General features: G+C 37.7%; 1 pseudogene across 1 annotated transcript; it reads left to right on the top strand.

Annotated features, from left to right (window-relative positions):
- The first annotated feature begins 4,326 nt into the window (after positions 1-4,326).
- LOC308647234 (ferritin heavy chain-like) lies at positions 4,327-10,429 on the top strand (annotated as a pseudogene). The gene is made up of 2 exons: positions 4,327-4,551; positions 10,112-10,429. The product of its transcript is annotated as a ferritin heavy chain-like (transcript).
- The last annotated feature ends 4,781 nt before the right edge of the window (positions 10,430-15,210 follow it).

Here is a 15,210-nt window from a genome sequence, read left to right as displayed (position 1 = left end):
CTTCCTAGGAGGGCTTGTGGAGCTTCCATTTGTTCTCTTTTAGGCCTCAGGGGCAGAAGAAGGTGGAATGGGTTCCTTGATCTTGTGTTTCTATAATAGAAGGCTTTCTATGAAAGCTCCCTACTCCCACTGTCTGGCCTGATGACGTCTTCTGAGCTGTTGTGTGAGAATCAGGCAGTGACCACATCAGTACCCAGTGCTGATGACTCAGAGTGCCCCACCTATTCCAGCTCAGAATGGGAACCCAAGAGCATAAGGTGGAGACTGTAGGATGTGGTATTGGTCAGTGAAGCATTCTGGGTTCCCAGTGATACAACCATCCATGGTCTCCATGCCATGATGCTAAGCTCAGTAGAGTAATTTTTGCAGCAGACATGCATTTAGCAGATGTGCCTCCATTTCTTATAGTAGGACCAAGCATGTTGGAGATGTGTCTCCTTTCCCTGACCTTCTGGTAGAAGATGATCAGGGAACAGTTTTTAGAGTGCCATAGTAGAGTGAGGAATAGTCAGTAACAAGGCACATGTACCACCCTCTAATCCTACTTTGCAAATCATTCATCATCACGGCTTGTTTCCAGGGCAATTTTATACATCTCTCATTTAATTATCAAAACTCAGTATGATAGAGTCCACCTCTCATTTCAATGTTTCAAGCAAAATTCTCACACTGAACATTCACTGGCCTAAATTAACAAGTTGCTGAGGCTCAAAGAGTTGAATCCTCTGATTGACCTCAGCCAGGTTACTCCTACTTCTCAGTGTAGACTGAGGTAGGTTCCACCTAAACCAATTGAACTAAGGATGAAAGAGGGCTGGTATCCTAATAGATAGCCAGGTCACTAATACAATGTGACATGAGAAAACAAGCTGGGCAGCCAAATGACAATAATTGTCCTTTTAGTCCTCCATATGTTTGGCCAGAGAGGGAAGCTCTTGACAGAAGTCTCACAGTAGACACTGGTAATGCCAATGTTCATACTCCACTGGAAGTGAAGGATTGCTTCTAGCTGAGCCCATTCTCAGGTCTGTTACAAGAACAACTAATTACTGTCCACCTTTGAAAGTGTAGAGCTCACCTGGAGATGATCAGCATCACAGGGGCTTTTAAAGAGTTACAACACGGGAGCTCACAGCAACAGTAACTGGAGATGGCTATGACATTACTGCAGTGGATGAGGATGTGCTGCAGTTCATTCAAGCTGTCAAGATTTAATGCAGCCTCTTCACTTTTTTTGCTTTTCTCTGAGTGGCATTGTGTATGATCTGTGATTATGTGTGTGAGTTTTGATAAATTTTAACTTTTATAATAGATTTATGCATATTTAATTATAGCAAATCATAAAATGCATTTATGACATATCCTTTTCTTAATTTTTCTCAATAGTCTAGGCTATAAAGTTCCTTTTTCTTTTTAAAAATTTTCACAAATCCATCCTGCCAAAGTCCACATCCAAGTGGACCTATCCAGTTCAAACCGATGTTGTGAAAAAGTTAACTATGTCTCGAAATTGTTAGATTCTTGTGATTTAAGTTTCCAACTTTGTGTTCTCTGTATTTTACAATCTTTCTAGGCAGAACATTAAGTTTCAAAATGAGTAATTCCAGTGTAGGCGTCCTCCTTGTCAGTAGAAAACCATCTACATTTATTAAAAGCTTTGCTTTTAAAAGAAACTTTATGTGCCCAACAGCAAGCATTTAAAAAATAAATTACCTGTCTGATTGTGGTTATTATGTGTCATTAAGAAAATTTAGAAAGTAGAAAGGAAAAGTAACACATATTTTCCTGTCTCCCACAGACAGATGTTTAAAGTTAAGCAGTGTATTCTACTTGGGACAATACTGTACATGTAATGCAATTTCCTTTTATCCTCAACCCTACAGCTTAAACATTGTCTTAATGCTTTAAAAAAAATCTATTATTCTCAGGTACATGGGAGGCTGAGGCAGGAGGATTGCAAGTATTGAGGACAGCCTGGGCATCTTAGTGAGACCCTGTCTCAAAATAAACAGGGGTAGAAGGGGGATCCAAGATGGTGGAATAGATGGGGTACTGTTTCTGGCTGCTCTGTGGAATTAAACCAAGAAAATAGTCAGGCAGCATCTCCACAAGACCTCACCTAGATGGAGTACAACATCTCAGAGCATGCAACAGGACCCAGACACAGTGGATTTTTCATAGAATACATCAGATCTGTGACGAACTGCACATAAATCAGAGCCTCTATGTTCCAGTAAGACTCCAGACCCAAAGCCAGCAGTTCTAGCACACACATGGCACTGAAGTAGAGTAACAGAAACACTTAATCAGCTGCGCATTTCCCCCACACAGGCCACAAGGCTGCAATATAGCCATAGCACAAAGCTATCCCAGCTCTCCCCACCTTACCAGACACCCCAGCGCTAGAGACAGACTGACTCCATCTCAGAAAACCCCTCTCGCCATTTTTGGTGGGCGTGGCTATCAGTGGGGATTTCTGTTTTAACAGGTACCTGGTTCCCAACTTCCTCCCCCTGCCCCCTCCCCAGTTGTGATTACTCAGCACAGTGAATACCCAGCGCAAAAACCAGTAGCTGCTGAATGGGAATGGGAGCACTGGCTATCAGTGCAGACCTCTATTTGAATGGGCACCTCGTTTCCCCCTTCCTCCCTCCCTAGAGGTCATTACTCCGCACAGTGACTACCCAGCTCAAAAACCTCTCTCAGCTGAATGGGAGCTGGAGCGCAGTGCAACCAGGGTACCGCCCATCTGGTGCGAGCCCAGAGTGAGAAGTACTGCAGTTGAGACCTGATAAGCAAAGGAGGGGAGGGATCTAGTGACTTAAGCGTGAAAAACTTGAAGCAAATTAGAGAAACCAGGATTGGGAAGCTCCAGGCAGAAAAGGGAGAAAATAGAGGAAGGGGTGGGGGTGGGGGCTCAAGTCCTCTCACCCTGGTTAAGACAACTCCACCTACTGGAAGAGAAGAGAAGCAGAAAGGAAATGGAATTCTAAGAGTTTTGTTTGCTGTTGTTGGTTTTTATTTACTTATTTAAAAAATTTTATTATTATTCTCTTTTCTTTTTCTTCTCTATTCTCTCTTTCTTTCTTTCTTTCTTCTTCTTACACCCTCCAAACTTTACTATTTTAACAATCTGTAATTTTCTAAATACATATGTGTGTCTGTTTTTATGTACTCTACTGTCCTCCCATGTACTTGTCTACCATAAATTACCTCCTGTCTATTCCCCAGCCTCTAACCCTCTTCATTAGAGTTCTCCTTCAAATTTCCTAAGGTAAATTAACCCTCATATCTTTCCCACTTAGCATATTGTCCTATGCCCATCACCCAGTTCACTGTCTGCCACCAGAAAATTTTATGAAACTACTGATTATATTTTAAATAATAATTGAATCCCACATTTTTGGACATTGAGACTAAATAGAAATGTTTTAATAACAATAATTTTTCATAGGTGATGTACTGATGATATTAGGATCTGTTAACATTGTCCTTCCCCACAAAGGAGGGATCTTGGAACCATATAAGAGCACTATAAATCTGTAGGGTAAAAACAACAACATACCAGTCACATAGAGCAGGGGAAAAAAAAAAAGAAACGCAAGCAACATTAAAACACAAGGGAAGAAAGTACCACAAATAATTCAGGACAGCACATCATTAGAACAATTGACAGCTACAGCAGAAAGAATTTCAGTGAAAGACTTCAGGATATACATGAATAAATTGTTTTGGGGTCTCAAAGAAGACATTAGATAACAAATACAGGCAGAAAAAGATCACTTTGACAATGAACTACATAAACAAATCCAAGAAACAAAAGATCAACTCAACAGGGAGATAGAGGTTATACAAAAAAAAAAAACAATCAAAAATCCTTGAAATGAAGAAAATATTAAACCAAATTAAAAACTCAAATGAGAGCATCACCAATAGAGTAGATCACTTAGAATATAGGACATCAATAATGAAGATAAATTATATCATATTGAAAAGAACGTAGACAGCACAGTGAAAATGATAAGAAACCACAAGCAGAACATCCAAGAAATATGGGATAGCATAAAAAGACCAAATTTAAAAATTATGGGGAAGAGGAAGGCATAGAGGTCCAAATCAAAGGAATGAGCAATCTGTTCAATGAAATAATATCAGAAGAGATATATTATTTCCTGCTTCAACAGTGCTTGGACAGAACCTGGTGCTCGACCACCACCCCGGCTGGCTGCTCGGGCCAGCAGTCCTTCACCCCCTCTTCACAGCACCCTTGGACTGCCCAAGGCCTTGGCCGCCGCTCCAGTGCCGCACCTCTCCTCAGCCCCCACCATGACTACCATGTCCCCCTTGCAGGTGTACCAGAACTACCACCAGGACTTGGAGGCCGCCATCAACCACCAGATCAACCTGGATCTCTGCGCCTCCTATGTCTGTCCATGTCTTACTACTTTGACCGTGATGATGTGGCTTTGAAGAGCTTTGCCACATATTTTCTTTACCAATCTTATGAGGAGAGGGAACATGCCGAGAAACTGATGAAGCTGCAGAACCAAGGTGGCCGAATTTTTTTTTTAATTTTTTTATTGATTATTTAAAGCATTACATAGCTCATGATATATCATCTTTCATACATTAGACTCAAATTGTGTTTTGAACTCCCATTTTCACCCCAAATACAGATTGCAGAATCACATCTGTTACATATTCACATTTTTACATAATGCCATATTAGTGACTGTTGTATTCTGCTACCTTTCCTATCCCCTACTATCCCCCCTCCCCCCCTCCCCTCCCATCTTCCCTCTCTACCTCCCCTGCTGTTGTTCAATTCTCTCCCTTTTTTTCCCTCCCCCTTGCCCCTCATAACCTCTTATAATTTTATGTATCATTGAAGGTCTCCTACCATTTCCATATGCTTTCCCTTCTCTCTCCGTTTCTCTCCCCCCATTCGTCTTTGTTTACTGTAGTCTTTTCCTCATGATCTTTCTACCTGTTCTGTTCTTAGTTGTTCTCTTTATATCAAAGCAGACATTTGGCATTTGTTTTTTAGGGCTTGGCTAGCTTCGCTTAGCATAATCTGCTCTAATGCCATCCATTTCCCTGCAAATTCTATGATTTTGTCATTTCTTAGTGCTGCATAATACTCCATTGTGTATAGATGCCACATTTTTTTTATCCATTCATCTATTGAAGGGCATCTAGGTTGGTTCCACAGTCTAGCTATTGTGAATTGTGCCGCTATAATCATTGATGCAGCCGTATCCCTATAGTGCGCTCTTTTAAGGTCCTCAGGGAATAGTCCAAGAAGTGCGATAGCTGGGTCAAATGGTGGTTCCATTCCCAGCTTTCCCAGGAATCTCCATACTGCTTTCCAAATTGGCCTCACCATTTTGCAGCCCCACCGGCAGTGTACAAGTGTACCCTTTTCCCCACATCCCCGCCAACACTTGTTGTTGTTTGACTTCATAATGGCTGCCAATCTTACTGGAGTGAGATGGTATCTTAGGGTGGTTTTGATTTGCATTTCTCTGATTGCTAGAGATGGTGAGCATTTTTTCATGTACTTGTTGATTGATTGTATGTCCTCCTCTGAGAAGTGTCTGTTGAGGTCCTTGGCCCATTTGTTAATTGGGTTATTTGTTATCTTATTGTTTAATTTTTTGAGTTCTTTGTACATTCTGGATATTAGGGCTCTATCGGAGGTGTGGGGGGTAAAGATTTGTTCCCAGGATGTAGGCTCTCTATTTACCTCTTTTATTGTTTCTCTTGCTGAGAAAAAGCTTTTTAGTTTAAGTAAGTCCCATTTGTTTATTCTTGTTGTTAACTCTTGGGCTATGGGTGTCCTATTAAGGAATTTGGAGCCCGACCCCACAATTTGTAGATCGTAGCCAACTTTTACTTCTATCAGACGCAGTGTCTCTGATTTGATATCTAGCTCCCTGATCCATTTTGAGTTAATTTTTGTGGATGGCGAGAGAAAGGGATTTAACTTCATTTTGTTGCATATGGATTTCCAATTTTCCCAACACCATTTGTTGAAGATGCTATCCTTCCTCCATTGCATGCTTTTAGCCCCTTTATCAAATATAAGATAGTTGTAACTTTGTGGATTAGTCTCTGTGTCTTCTATTCTGTACCATTGGTCTACCCGCCTGTTTTGGTACCAGTACCATGCTGTTTTTGTTACTATTCCTTTGTAGTACAGTTTGACCTCTGGTATCGCTATGCCTCCAGATTCACACTTCCTGCTTAGAATTGCTTTTGCTATTCTGGGTCTTTTGTTTTTCCATATGAATTTCATGATTGCTTTGTCTATTTCTACAAGAAATGCCATTGGGATTTTGATTGGCATCGCATTAAACCTGTAGAGAAGTTTGGGTAATATCGCCATTTTGATGATGTTAGTTCTGCCTATCCATGAACAGGGTACATTTTTCCATCTTCTGAGATCTTCTTCTATCTCTCTCTTTAGGGTTCTGTAGTTTTCATTGTATAAATCTTTCACCTCTTTTGTTAGGTTGATTCCCAAGTATCTTATTTTATTTGAGGATATTGTGAATGGAGTGGTTTTCCTTATTTCCATTTCAGAGGTTTTGTTGCTGATATACAGGAATGCCTTTGATTTATGCGTGTTGATTTTATAACCTGCCACTTTGCTGAATTCATTTATTAACTCTAGCAGCTTCTTTGTAGACTCTTTTGGGTCTGTTAAGTATATTATCATGTCATCCGCAAATAGCGATAGTTTAATTTCTTCTTTTCCTATTTTTATGCCTTTAATTTCTTTTGTCTGTCTAATTGCTCTGGCTAGTACTTCGAGAACTAAATTGAATAGAAGTGGTGATAGAGGGCATCCCTGTCTTGTTCCAGATTTTAGAGGAAATGCCTTCAGTTTTTCTCCGTTTAGGATGATGCTAGCCTGAGGTTTAGCATATATAGCTTTTACAATGTTGAGGTAAGTTCCTGTTATCCCTAGTTTTTCTAGTGTTTTGAACATAAAGGGATGCTGTACTTTGTCAAATGCTTTTTCTGCATCCATCGAGATGATCATGTGGTTCTTGTCTTTAAGTCTATTGATGTGGTGAATAGTATTTATTGATTTCCGTATATTGAACCAGCCTTGCATCCCAGGGATGAATCCTACTTGATCATGGTGCACAAGTTTTTTGATATGTTTTTGTATTCGATTCACCAGAATTTTATTGAGAATTTTTGCATTCAAGTTCATTAGAGATATTGGTCTGTAGTTTTCTTTCTTTGAAGTGTCTTTGTCTGGTTTTGGGATCAGAGTGATGTTGGCCTCATAGAATGAATTTGGAAGAGCTCCTTCTTTTTCTATTTCTTGAAATAGCTTGAAAAGTATTGGTATTAATTCTTCTTTGAAGGTTTTGTAGAACTCCGCTGTATACCCATCCGGTCCAGGGATTTTCTTGGTTGGTAGTCTTTTGATGGCTTCTTCAGTTTCTTCCTTTGTTATTGGTCTGTTTAAATTGTGTGTGTCTTCCTGTCTCAATCTGGGCATATCATATGCCTTAAGAAATTTATCGATATCTTCATTATCTTCTATTTTATTGGAATATAGTTTTTCAAAATACTTTCTAATTATCTTCTGTATTTCTGTAGTGTCTGTTGTGATATTGCCTTTTTCATCCCGTATGTTAGTAATTTGAGTTCTCTCTCTTCTTCTTTTCGTTAGCATGGCTAAGGGCTTGTCTATCTTATTTATTTTTTTCAAAGAACCAACTTTTAGTTTTATCTATTTTTTCAATGGTTTCTTTTGTTTCAATTTCGTTGATTTCTGCTCTAATTTTAATTATTTCTTGTCTTCTACTACATTTGCTGTTGTTTTGCTCTTCCTTTTCTAGGTTTTTGAGGTGTTGTGTGAGTTCATTTATTTGTTGTTTTTTTCTTTTTTTGAGGTAAGAACTCCAAGAAATGAATTTCCCTCTTAAAACTGCTTTCATTGTGTCCCATAGATTCCGGTATGTTGTGTCTGTGTTATCATTTGACTCTAAGAATTTTTTCATCTCCTCCTTTATGTCTTCTATAACCCATTGATCATTCAATAACATATTGTTCATTTTCCATGTGATGTAGGATTTTTCCTTCTTTCTTTTATCATTGATTTCCAATTTCATTCCATTATGGTCAGATATAGTGCATGGTATTATCTCCACGCCTTTATAATTACTAAGAGTTGCCTTATGGCATAATATATGGTCTATCTTTGAGTAGGATCCATGTGCTGCTGAGAAGAACGTGTATCCACTTGATGATGGTTGATATATTCTATTTATGTCGGTTAAGTCTAGGTTATTGATTGTGCTGTTGAGTTCTATAGTTTCTTTATTCAGTTTTTGTCTAGAGGATCTGTCTAATGGCGAGAGCGGTGTGTTGAAGTCACCCATAATTATTGTGTTGTGGTCTATTTGACTCTTGAACTTGAGGAGAATTTGTTTTATGAACGTTGCAGCTCCATTGTTTGGTGCATACAAATTGATGATTGTTATGTCTTGTTGGTGGATGGTTCCTTTTAACAGTATATAGTGACCTTCTTTATCCTTCTTGATTAACTTAGGTTTGAAGTTGATTTTATTCGATATGAGTATGGCCACTCCTGCTTGCTTCCGAGGGCCATGTGAGTGGTATGATTTTTCCCAACCTTTTACCTTCAGCCTGTGTATGTCTTTTCCTATCATATGAGTCTCCTGAAGGCAGCATATTGTTGGATTTGTTTTTTTGATCCAGGTTACTAGCCTATGTCTCTTGATTGGTGAATTTAGGCCATTAACATTTAAGGTTACAATTGAGATATGATTTGTATTTCCAGTCATGCTTCTTTATTTATTTATTTTAGCTTGGCTAGTTTTGCTTTTTGGTTATTTTCCTCCCCCTTTACTGAGATACCTCCTGCTGTTAGTTTTGGGCACTATTTTTCAAATCCTCTTCTTGTAGTGTTTTGTTCAAAATGCTTTGCAGAGCTGGTTTTCTTGCTGCAAATTCTTTTAGCTTTTGTTTATCGTGAAAGATTTTAATTTCATTGTCAAATTTGAAGCTCAATTTTGCTGGATATAGTATTCTTGGTTGGAATCCATTATTTTTCAGCGTTTGAAATACATTATTCCAGGATCTTCTCGCTTTCAAAGTTTGTGATGAGAAATCTGTCGTTAACCTAATTGGTTTACCCCTGAAAGTAATCTGCCTCTTTTCTCTCGTAGCTTTTAATATTCTCTCCTTGTTCTGTACGTTGGCTATCTTCATAATTATATGTCTTGGGGTTGGTCTATTATGGTTTTGAATGTTTGGGGTCCTGTAGGCTTCCAGGATTTGGCAATCCATTCCATCTTTCATCTCTGGGAAGTTTTCTATAATTATTTCATTTAATATGCTGTCCATTCCTTTGGTTTGAATCTCTGTGCCTTCTTCTATCCCTATGACTCTCAGATTTGGTTTTTTTATGACATCCCATAACTCTTGAATAGATTGCTCGTGGGATTTAAGCATCTTTTCTGTGTTGACTATATTCTTTTCAAGTTGATAAACCTTGTCTTCATTATCTGATGTTCTGACTTCTACTTGATGAAGTCTGTTTGTAATATTCTCATTTGAGTTTTTAATTTGGTTTATAGTTTCCTGCAATTCTAGGATTATTGTTTGATTTTTTTTTAAGATCTCTATCTCCTGGTAGATCTCGTTCTTTGCCATTTGAATTTGTTTGTTTAATTCATTTTCAAAATATACTTTTATTTCTTGGACTTGCTGTCTCATGTCTTCTCTAATATTCCTTTCCATTCGAGTTAGGTATCCCTTGAATTCTTTCCATATCCCTGTTTCTGAAGTTTCTATGTCCTCCTGTAGAATTGAGTTGTCTTGCATTGTTTGAAATCCTTTTTTCCCTTGTTTTCTCATGTTGTCCACGTTACTTTCCAGCTCTTTTTGATTGTCGTGTTTCTGCTCTCTTCTATAGATTTGTTTTGTTTCTGTATTACTCTGATGTCTCTCCTTTGTGTTGTTGAACTATGCCTGCTAACGTGGATTCTGCTGGGAAGGAATTCTGACGTCCGAGCTCCAGTGACGACACTACTCTGCTATGCCGGGCCCCAGTCTCCTTGAGGTGGCCGAATTTTCCTTCAGGATATCAAGAAACCAGATCGTGATGACTGGGAGAGTGGGCTCAATGCAATGGAGTGTGCTTTGCACTCGGAGAAAAGTGTGAACAGTCACTTCTGGAACTGCACAAACTGCCACTGACAAAAATGACCCCCACTTGTGTGACTTAATTGAGACTCATTACCTGAATGAGTAGGTGAAATCCATCAAAGAAGTGAGTGTTCATGTAACCAACTTGTGCAAGATGGGAGCCCCAGAATCTGGCATGGCAGAGTATCTCTTTGATAAGCATACCCTGGGAGAAAGTGATAATGAGAGCTAAACCTTAGGCTGATTTTCCCATAGCAGCGGAAGTGACTTCTCTGGTCACTAAGGCAGTGCATGCATGTTGAGGTTACCTTTACTTTTCTATAAGTTGTACCAAAACATCCACTTATGTTCTTTAATTTGTACCATTCCTTCAAATAAAGAAATTTGGTACCCCTCCCCCAAAATAATAATGTCAGAAAACTTTCTAGACATGAAGAATGAAACAGAAATCCATATCCAAGAAGCCTACAGGACACCGAATGTACAAAATCACAATAGATCCACACCAAGACACATTATAATAAAAATGACCAACATACAGAATAAGAAGAGAATTTTAAAAGCCACAAGAGAAAGCATCAGCTGGCAGTGCAGGCTTGTGGGAAGCCGGTGGTGACAGTTGGGCTCTGAGGGTTTTTTCCTGAGGAGCTGTTTTGTTTGGCGTGTGTAGTTCTAAAAATAAAGTTAGTTTCTTTTGACAAGTGGCTCCTGAATTGTGCCCAGCCAGACTGTGGCAAGAAAGGAATCAGATTACATATAGGGGTAAACCAATTAGGAAAACAGTAGATTTTTGAACACAGACCCTGAAAGCTAGAAGATACTGGAACAACATTTTTCAAGCTCTGAAAGATAATGGGAGCCAACCAAGAATCTTGTATCCAGCAAAATTAAGCTTCAAATTTGAAGATGAAATGAAAACCTTCCATGATAAACAAAAAGTTAAAAAAATTATAGCTAGAAAACCGGCACTACAAAACATCCTTGACAAAATATTTCATGAAAAATAAACAGAAAACAACAATGAAAACCAGCAGAGGGAAGTAGCAACTAAAGGTAAAACTAATCTAAGAGGAAAACTAAGTCAAATTAAAAAATAAAAATGAACAAATATGGCTGGAAGCAAAAACCATGTCTCAATAGTAACCCTAAATGTTAATAGCTTAAACTCACCAATCTAAAGACATAGGATAGCAGATTGGATTAAAAAAAAGATCCAACAATATGCTGCCTCCTGGAGACTCATCTGCTAGGAAAAGACATACACAGACTGAAGGTGAAAGGTTGGAAAAATCTACCACCCAATGGACTATGGAAGCAAGCAAGGGTTTCCATCCTCATATCAAATAAAGTAGACTTCAAGCAAAAGTTAATCAAAAGGGATAAATATGGACATTACATACTGCTCAAGGGAACCATACACCAACAAGACATAACAATTGTAAATATATATGCCACAAACAAAGGTGCAGCTTTGTTCATCAAATAAACTTTTCTCAAATTCTAGAGTCAAATTGAACACAACACAATAATCATGGGTGGGGACTTGAACACACCTTTCTAACCACTGGATAGATCATCCAAAAAAGTTTAATAAAGAAACTATAGAGCTCAATAACACAATTAATAACTTAGACTTAACTGACATATATAAAATATTTGAGTCAGCATCAAGCAGATACACTTTCTTCTCAGCAGTAATGGATCCTTCTCTAAAATAGACCATATACTATGTTACAAAGCAACTCTTAGCAAATACAAAAAAGTAGAGATAGTACCATGTATTTTATCAGATCATAATGGAATGAAATTGGAAATCAACAACAAAATAAAAAAGAAAAATTTATGCATCATATGGAGACTAAACAATGTGCTACTGAATGAACAATGGGTTACAGAAGATATAAAGGAGGAGATTAAAAAATTCTGACAGGTAGATGAGAACACAGACACAACATATTGAAATCTCTGGGATACTATGAAAGCAGTACTAAGAGGAAAATTCAGTGCATGGAGCTCATTCCTTAAAAGGAGAAAGAGTTAACAAATAAATGACCTCACACTACATCTCAAAGCCCTAGAAAAAGAAGAACAAATCAGCAGCAAAAGCAGTAGAAGGCAAGAAATAACTACAATTAGAGCAGAAATCAATTAAATTGAAACAAAAGAAACAATTGAAAAAAATGACAAAACTAAAAGTTAGTTCTTTGAAAAAATAAATAAAATTGACAGACCCTTAGCCATGCTAATGAAGAGAAGGAGAGAGAGAACTCCAATTACCAGATACATGGCAAAAAAGGAAATATCACAACAGACACTACAGAAATACAGAAGATAATTAAAAATTATTTTGAAACATTATACTCCAAGAAAATAGAAGACATTGAAGGCATCAACAAATTCCTTAAGTCATATGATCTGCCTAGATTGAGTCAGGAAGATATACACAACTTAAACAGACCAATATTGACCAAGGAAATAGAAGAAGCCATCAAAAGTTTACCAATGAAGAAAAGCCCAGGACCAGATGGATACACAGCTGAGTTCTTCGAGACCTTTAAAAAAGAACTAATACCAATACTCTTCAATTTATTTCAGGAAATAGAAAAAGAAGGAGCACTTCCAAACTCATTCTATGAGGCCAACATCACCCTGATTCCAAAACCAGAAAAAGACACTTCAAAGAAAGAAAACTTCAGACCAATATCTCTAATGACATAGATGCAAAAATTCTCAATAAAATTCTGGCAAATCGAATATAAAAACATATCAAAAAGATTGTGCAGCATGCTCAAATGGGATTCATCCCAGGGATGCAAGGATGGTTCGATATACGGAAATCAATAAATGTAATTCATCACATCAATAGACTTAAAGATAAGAATCATATGATCATCTCTATAGATGCATAAAAATCATTTGACAAAATACAGCATCCCTTTATGCTCAAGACACTAGAAAAACTAGAGATAACAGGAACATATCTCAACATCATAAAGGCTACCTACACTAAGCCTCAGGCCAACATCATTCTAAATGGAGAAAAATTGAAGGTATTCCCTCTAAAATCTGGAACAAGACAGGGATGCCCTCTTTCACCACTTCTATTTAACATAGTTCTTGAAACACTGGCGAGAGCAATTAGACAGACAAAAGAAATGAAAGGAATATGTATAGGAAAAAAAAGAACTTAAATTATCTCTATTTGCTGACAATATGATTCTATACCTAGAAGACCCCCAAAATTCCACCAGCAACTTCTAGAACTAGTAAATGAATTCAGCAAAGTATCAGGATATAAAATCAACACCCATAAATCAAAGGCATTTCTGTATATCAGTGACAAATCCTCTGAGAAGGAAATGAGAAAACTACCCCATTCACAATGTCCTCAAAAAAAAATAAGATACTTGGGAATCAACTTAACAAAAGAGGTGAAAGAACTATACGATGAAAACTGCAGAACCCTAAAGAAAGAAATAAAAGAATACCTTAGAAAATGGAAGGATCTACTTTCTCTTGGATAGGCAGAATTAATATTATCAAAATGACCATACTACCAAAAGCACTATACAGATTTAATGGAATTCCAATCAAAATCTCAATGTCATTCCTCATAGAAATAGAAAAAGCAATCAAGAAATTCAACTGGAAAAATAAGAGACCCAGAATAGTTAAAGCAATTCTAAGCAGGAAGAGTGAAGCAGGTGGTATCACTATACCAGGTCTTAAACTATACTTCAGAGCAATAGTAACAAAAACATAATGGTATTGGCACCAAAACAGACTGGTAGACCAATGATACAGCATAGAGGACACAGAGGTTAACCCACAAAATTACAATTATCTTATATTAGACAAAGGTGCCAAAAACATGCACTGGAGAAAAGATAGCATCTTCAACAAATGATGCTGGGAAAACTGGAAATCCATATGCAACAAAATGAAATTAAACCCCTATCTCTCACCATGCACAAAACTTAACTCAAAATGGATGAAGGACCTAGGAATTAAAACCAGAGACTCTGCATCTAATAGAAGAAAAATTAGGTCCTAATTGTCATCATGTGGGATTAGGCCCCAATTTCCTTAATAAGACTCCTATAGCACAAAAATTAAAACCAAGAATCAATAAATGAGATGGAATCAAACTAAAAAGTTCCTTTTCAGAAAAAGAAACAGTCTATGAGTGAACAGAGAGCCTACCTCTACATTCTGGGAGCAAATTTTTACCTCACACATCAATTAGAGCACTAATCTCTAGTGTATATAAAGAACTCAAAAAGCTAAACACCAAAAAAGACAAATAACCCAATTAACAAATGGGCTAAGGACCTGAACAGACACTTCTCAGAAGAGGATATACAATCAATTAATAAACATATGAAAAAATTCTCATAAATTCTAGCAATCAGAAAAATGCAAATCAATACCACTCTAAAATATCATCTCACTCCAGTCAGAATGGCAGCTATTATGAAGACAAACAACAATAAGCATAGGAGAGGATGTGGGGAAAAAGATACCCTCATACATTGCTGGTGGGAATGCAAATTGGTGCAGCCAGTATCGAAAGCAGTATGGAGATTCCTTGGAAATCTGGGAATGGAACCACTTTTTGACCCAGCTATCCCTCTCCTCAGACTCTACACAAAGGACTTAAAAAGAGCATACTACAAGGACACAGCCACATCAATGTTTATAGCAGCACAATTAACAATAGCTAAACTGTGGAGCCAACCTAGATGTCTTTCAACAGGTGAATGGATAAAGAAAATGTAGTGTATATATCCAGTAGAATTTTACTCGACCTTCAAGAAGAATGAAATGATGGCATTTGCTGGTAAATGGATGGAGCTGAAGAATATCATGCTAAGTGAAATAAGCCAAACCTAAAAGACCAAAACCAGAGTGTTTTCTCTGATATGTAGATGATAATTCATAATAAGTGTGTGTTGGAGGGAGCTAGGGAAGAACAGAGTTATTTCCTATAAGGCAGAGTGGACTAAAGGGAGG

The sequence above is a fragment of the Spermophilus citellus genome, assembly GCF_964194105.1.
Source record: "Spermophilus citellus genome assembly, chromosome: 4".
Lineage (NCBI taxonomy): Eukaryota > Metazoa > Chordata > Mammalia > Rodentia > Sciuridae > Spermophilus > Spermophilus citellus.
The sequence above is the reverse complement of the archived record's forward strand: the minus strand, read 5'-3'. Positions and strand labels throughout refer to the sequence as shown.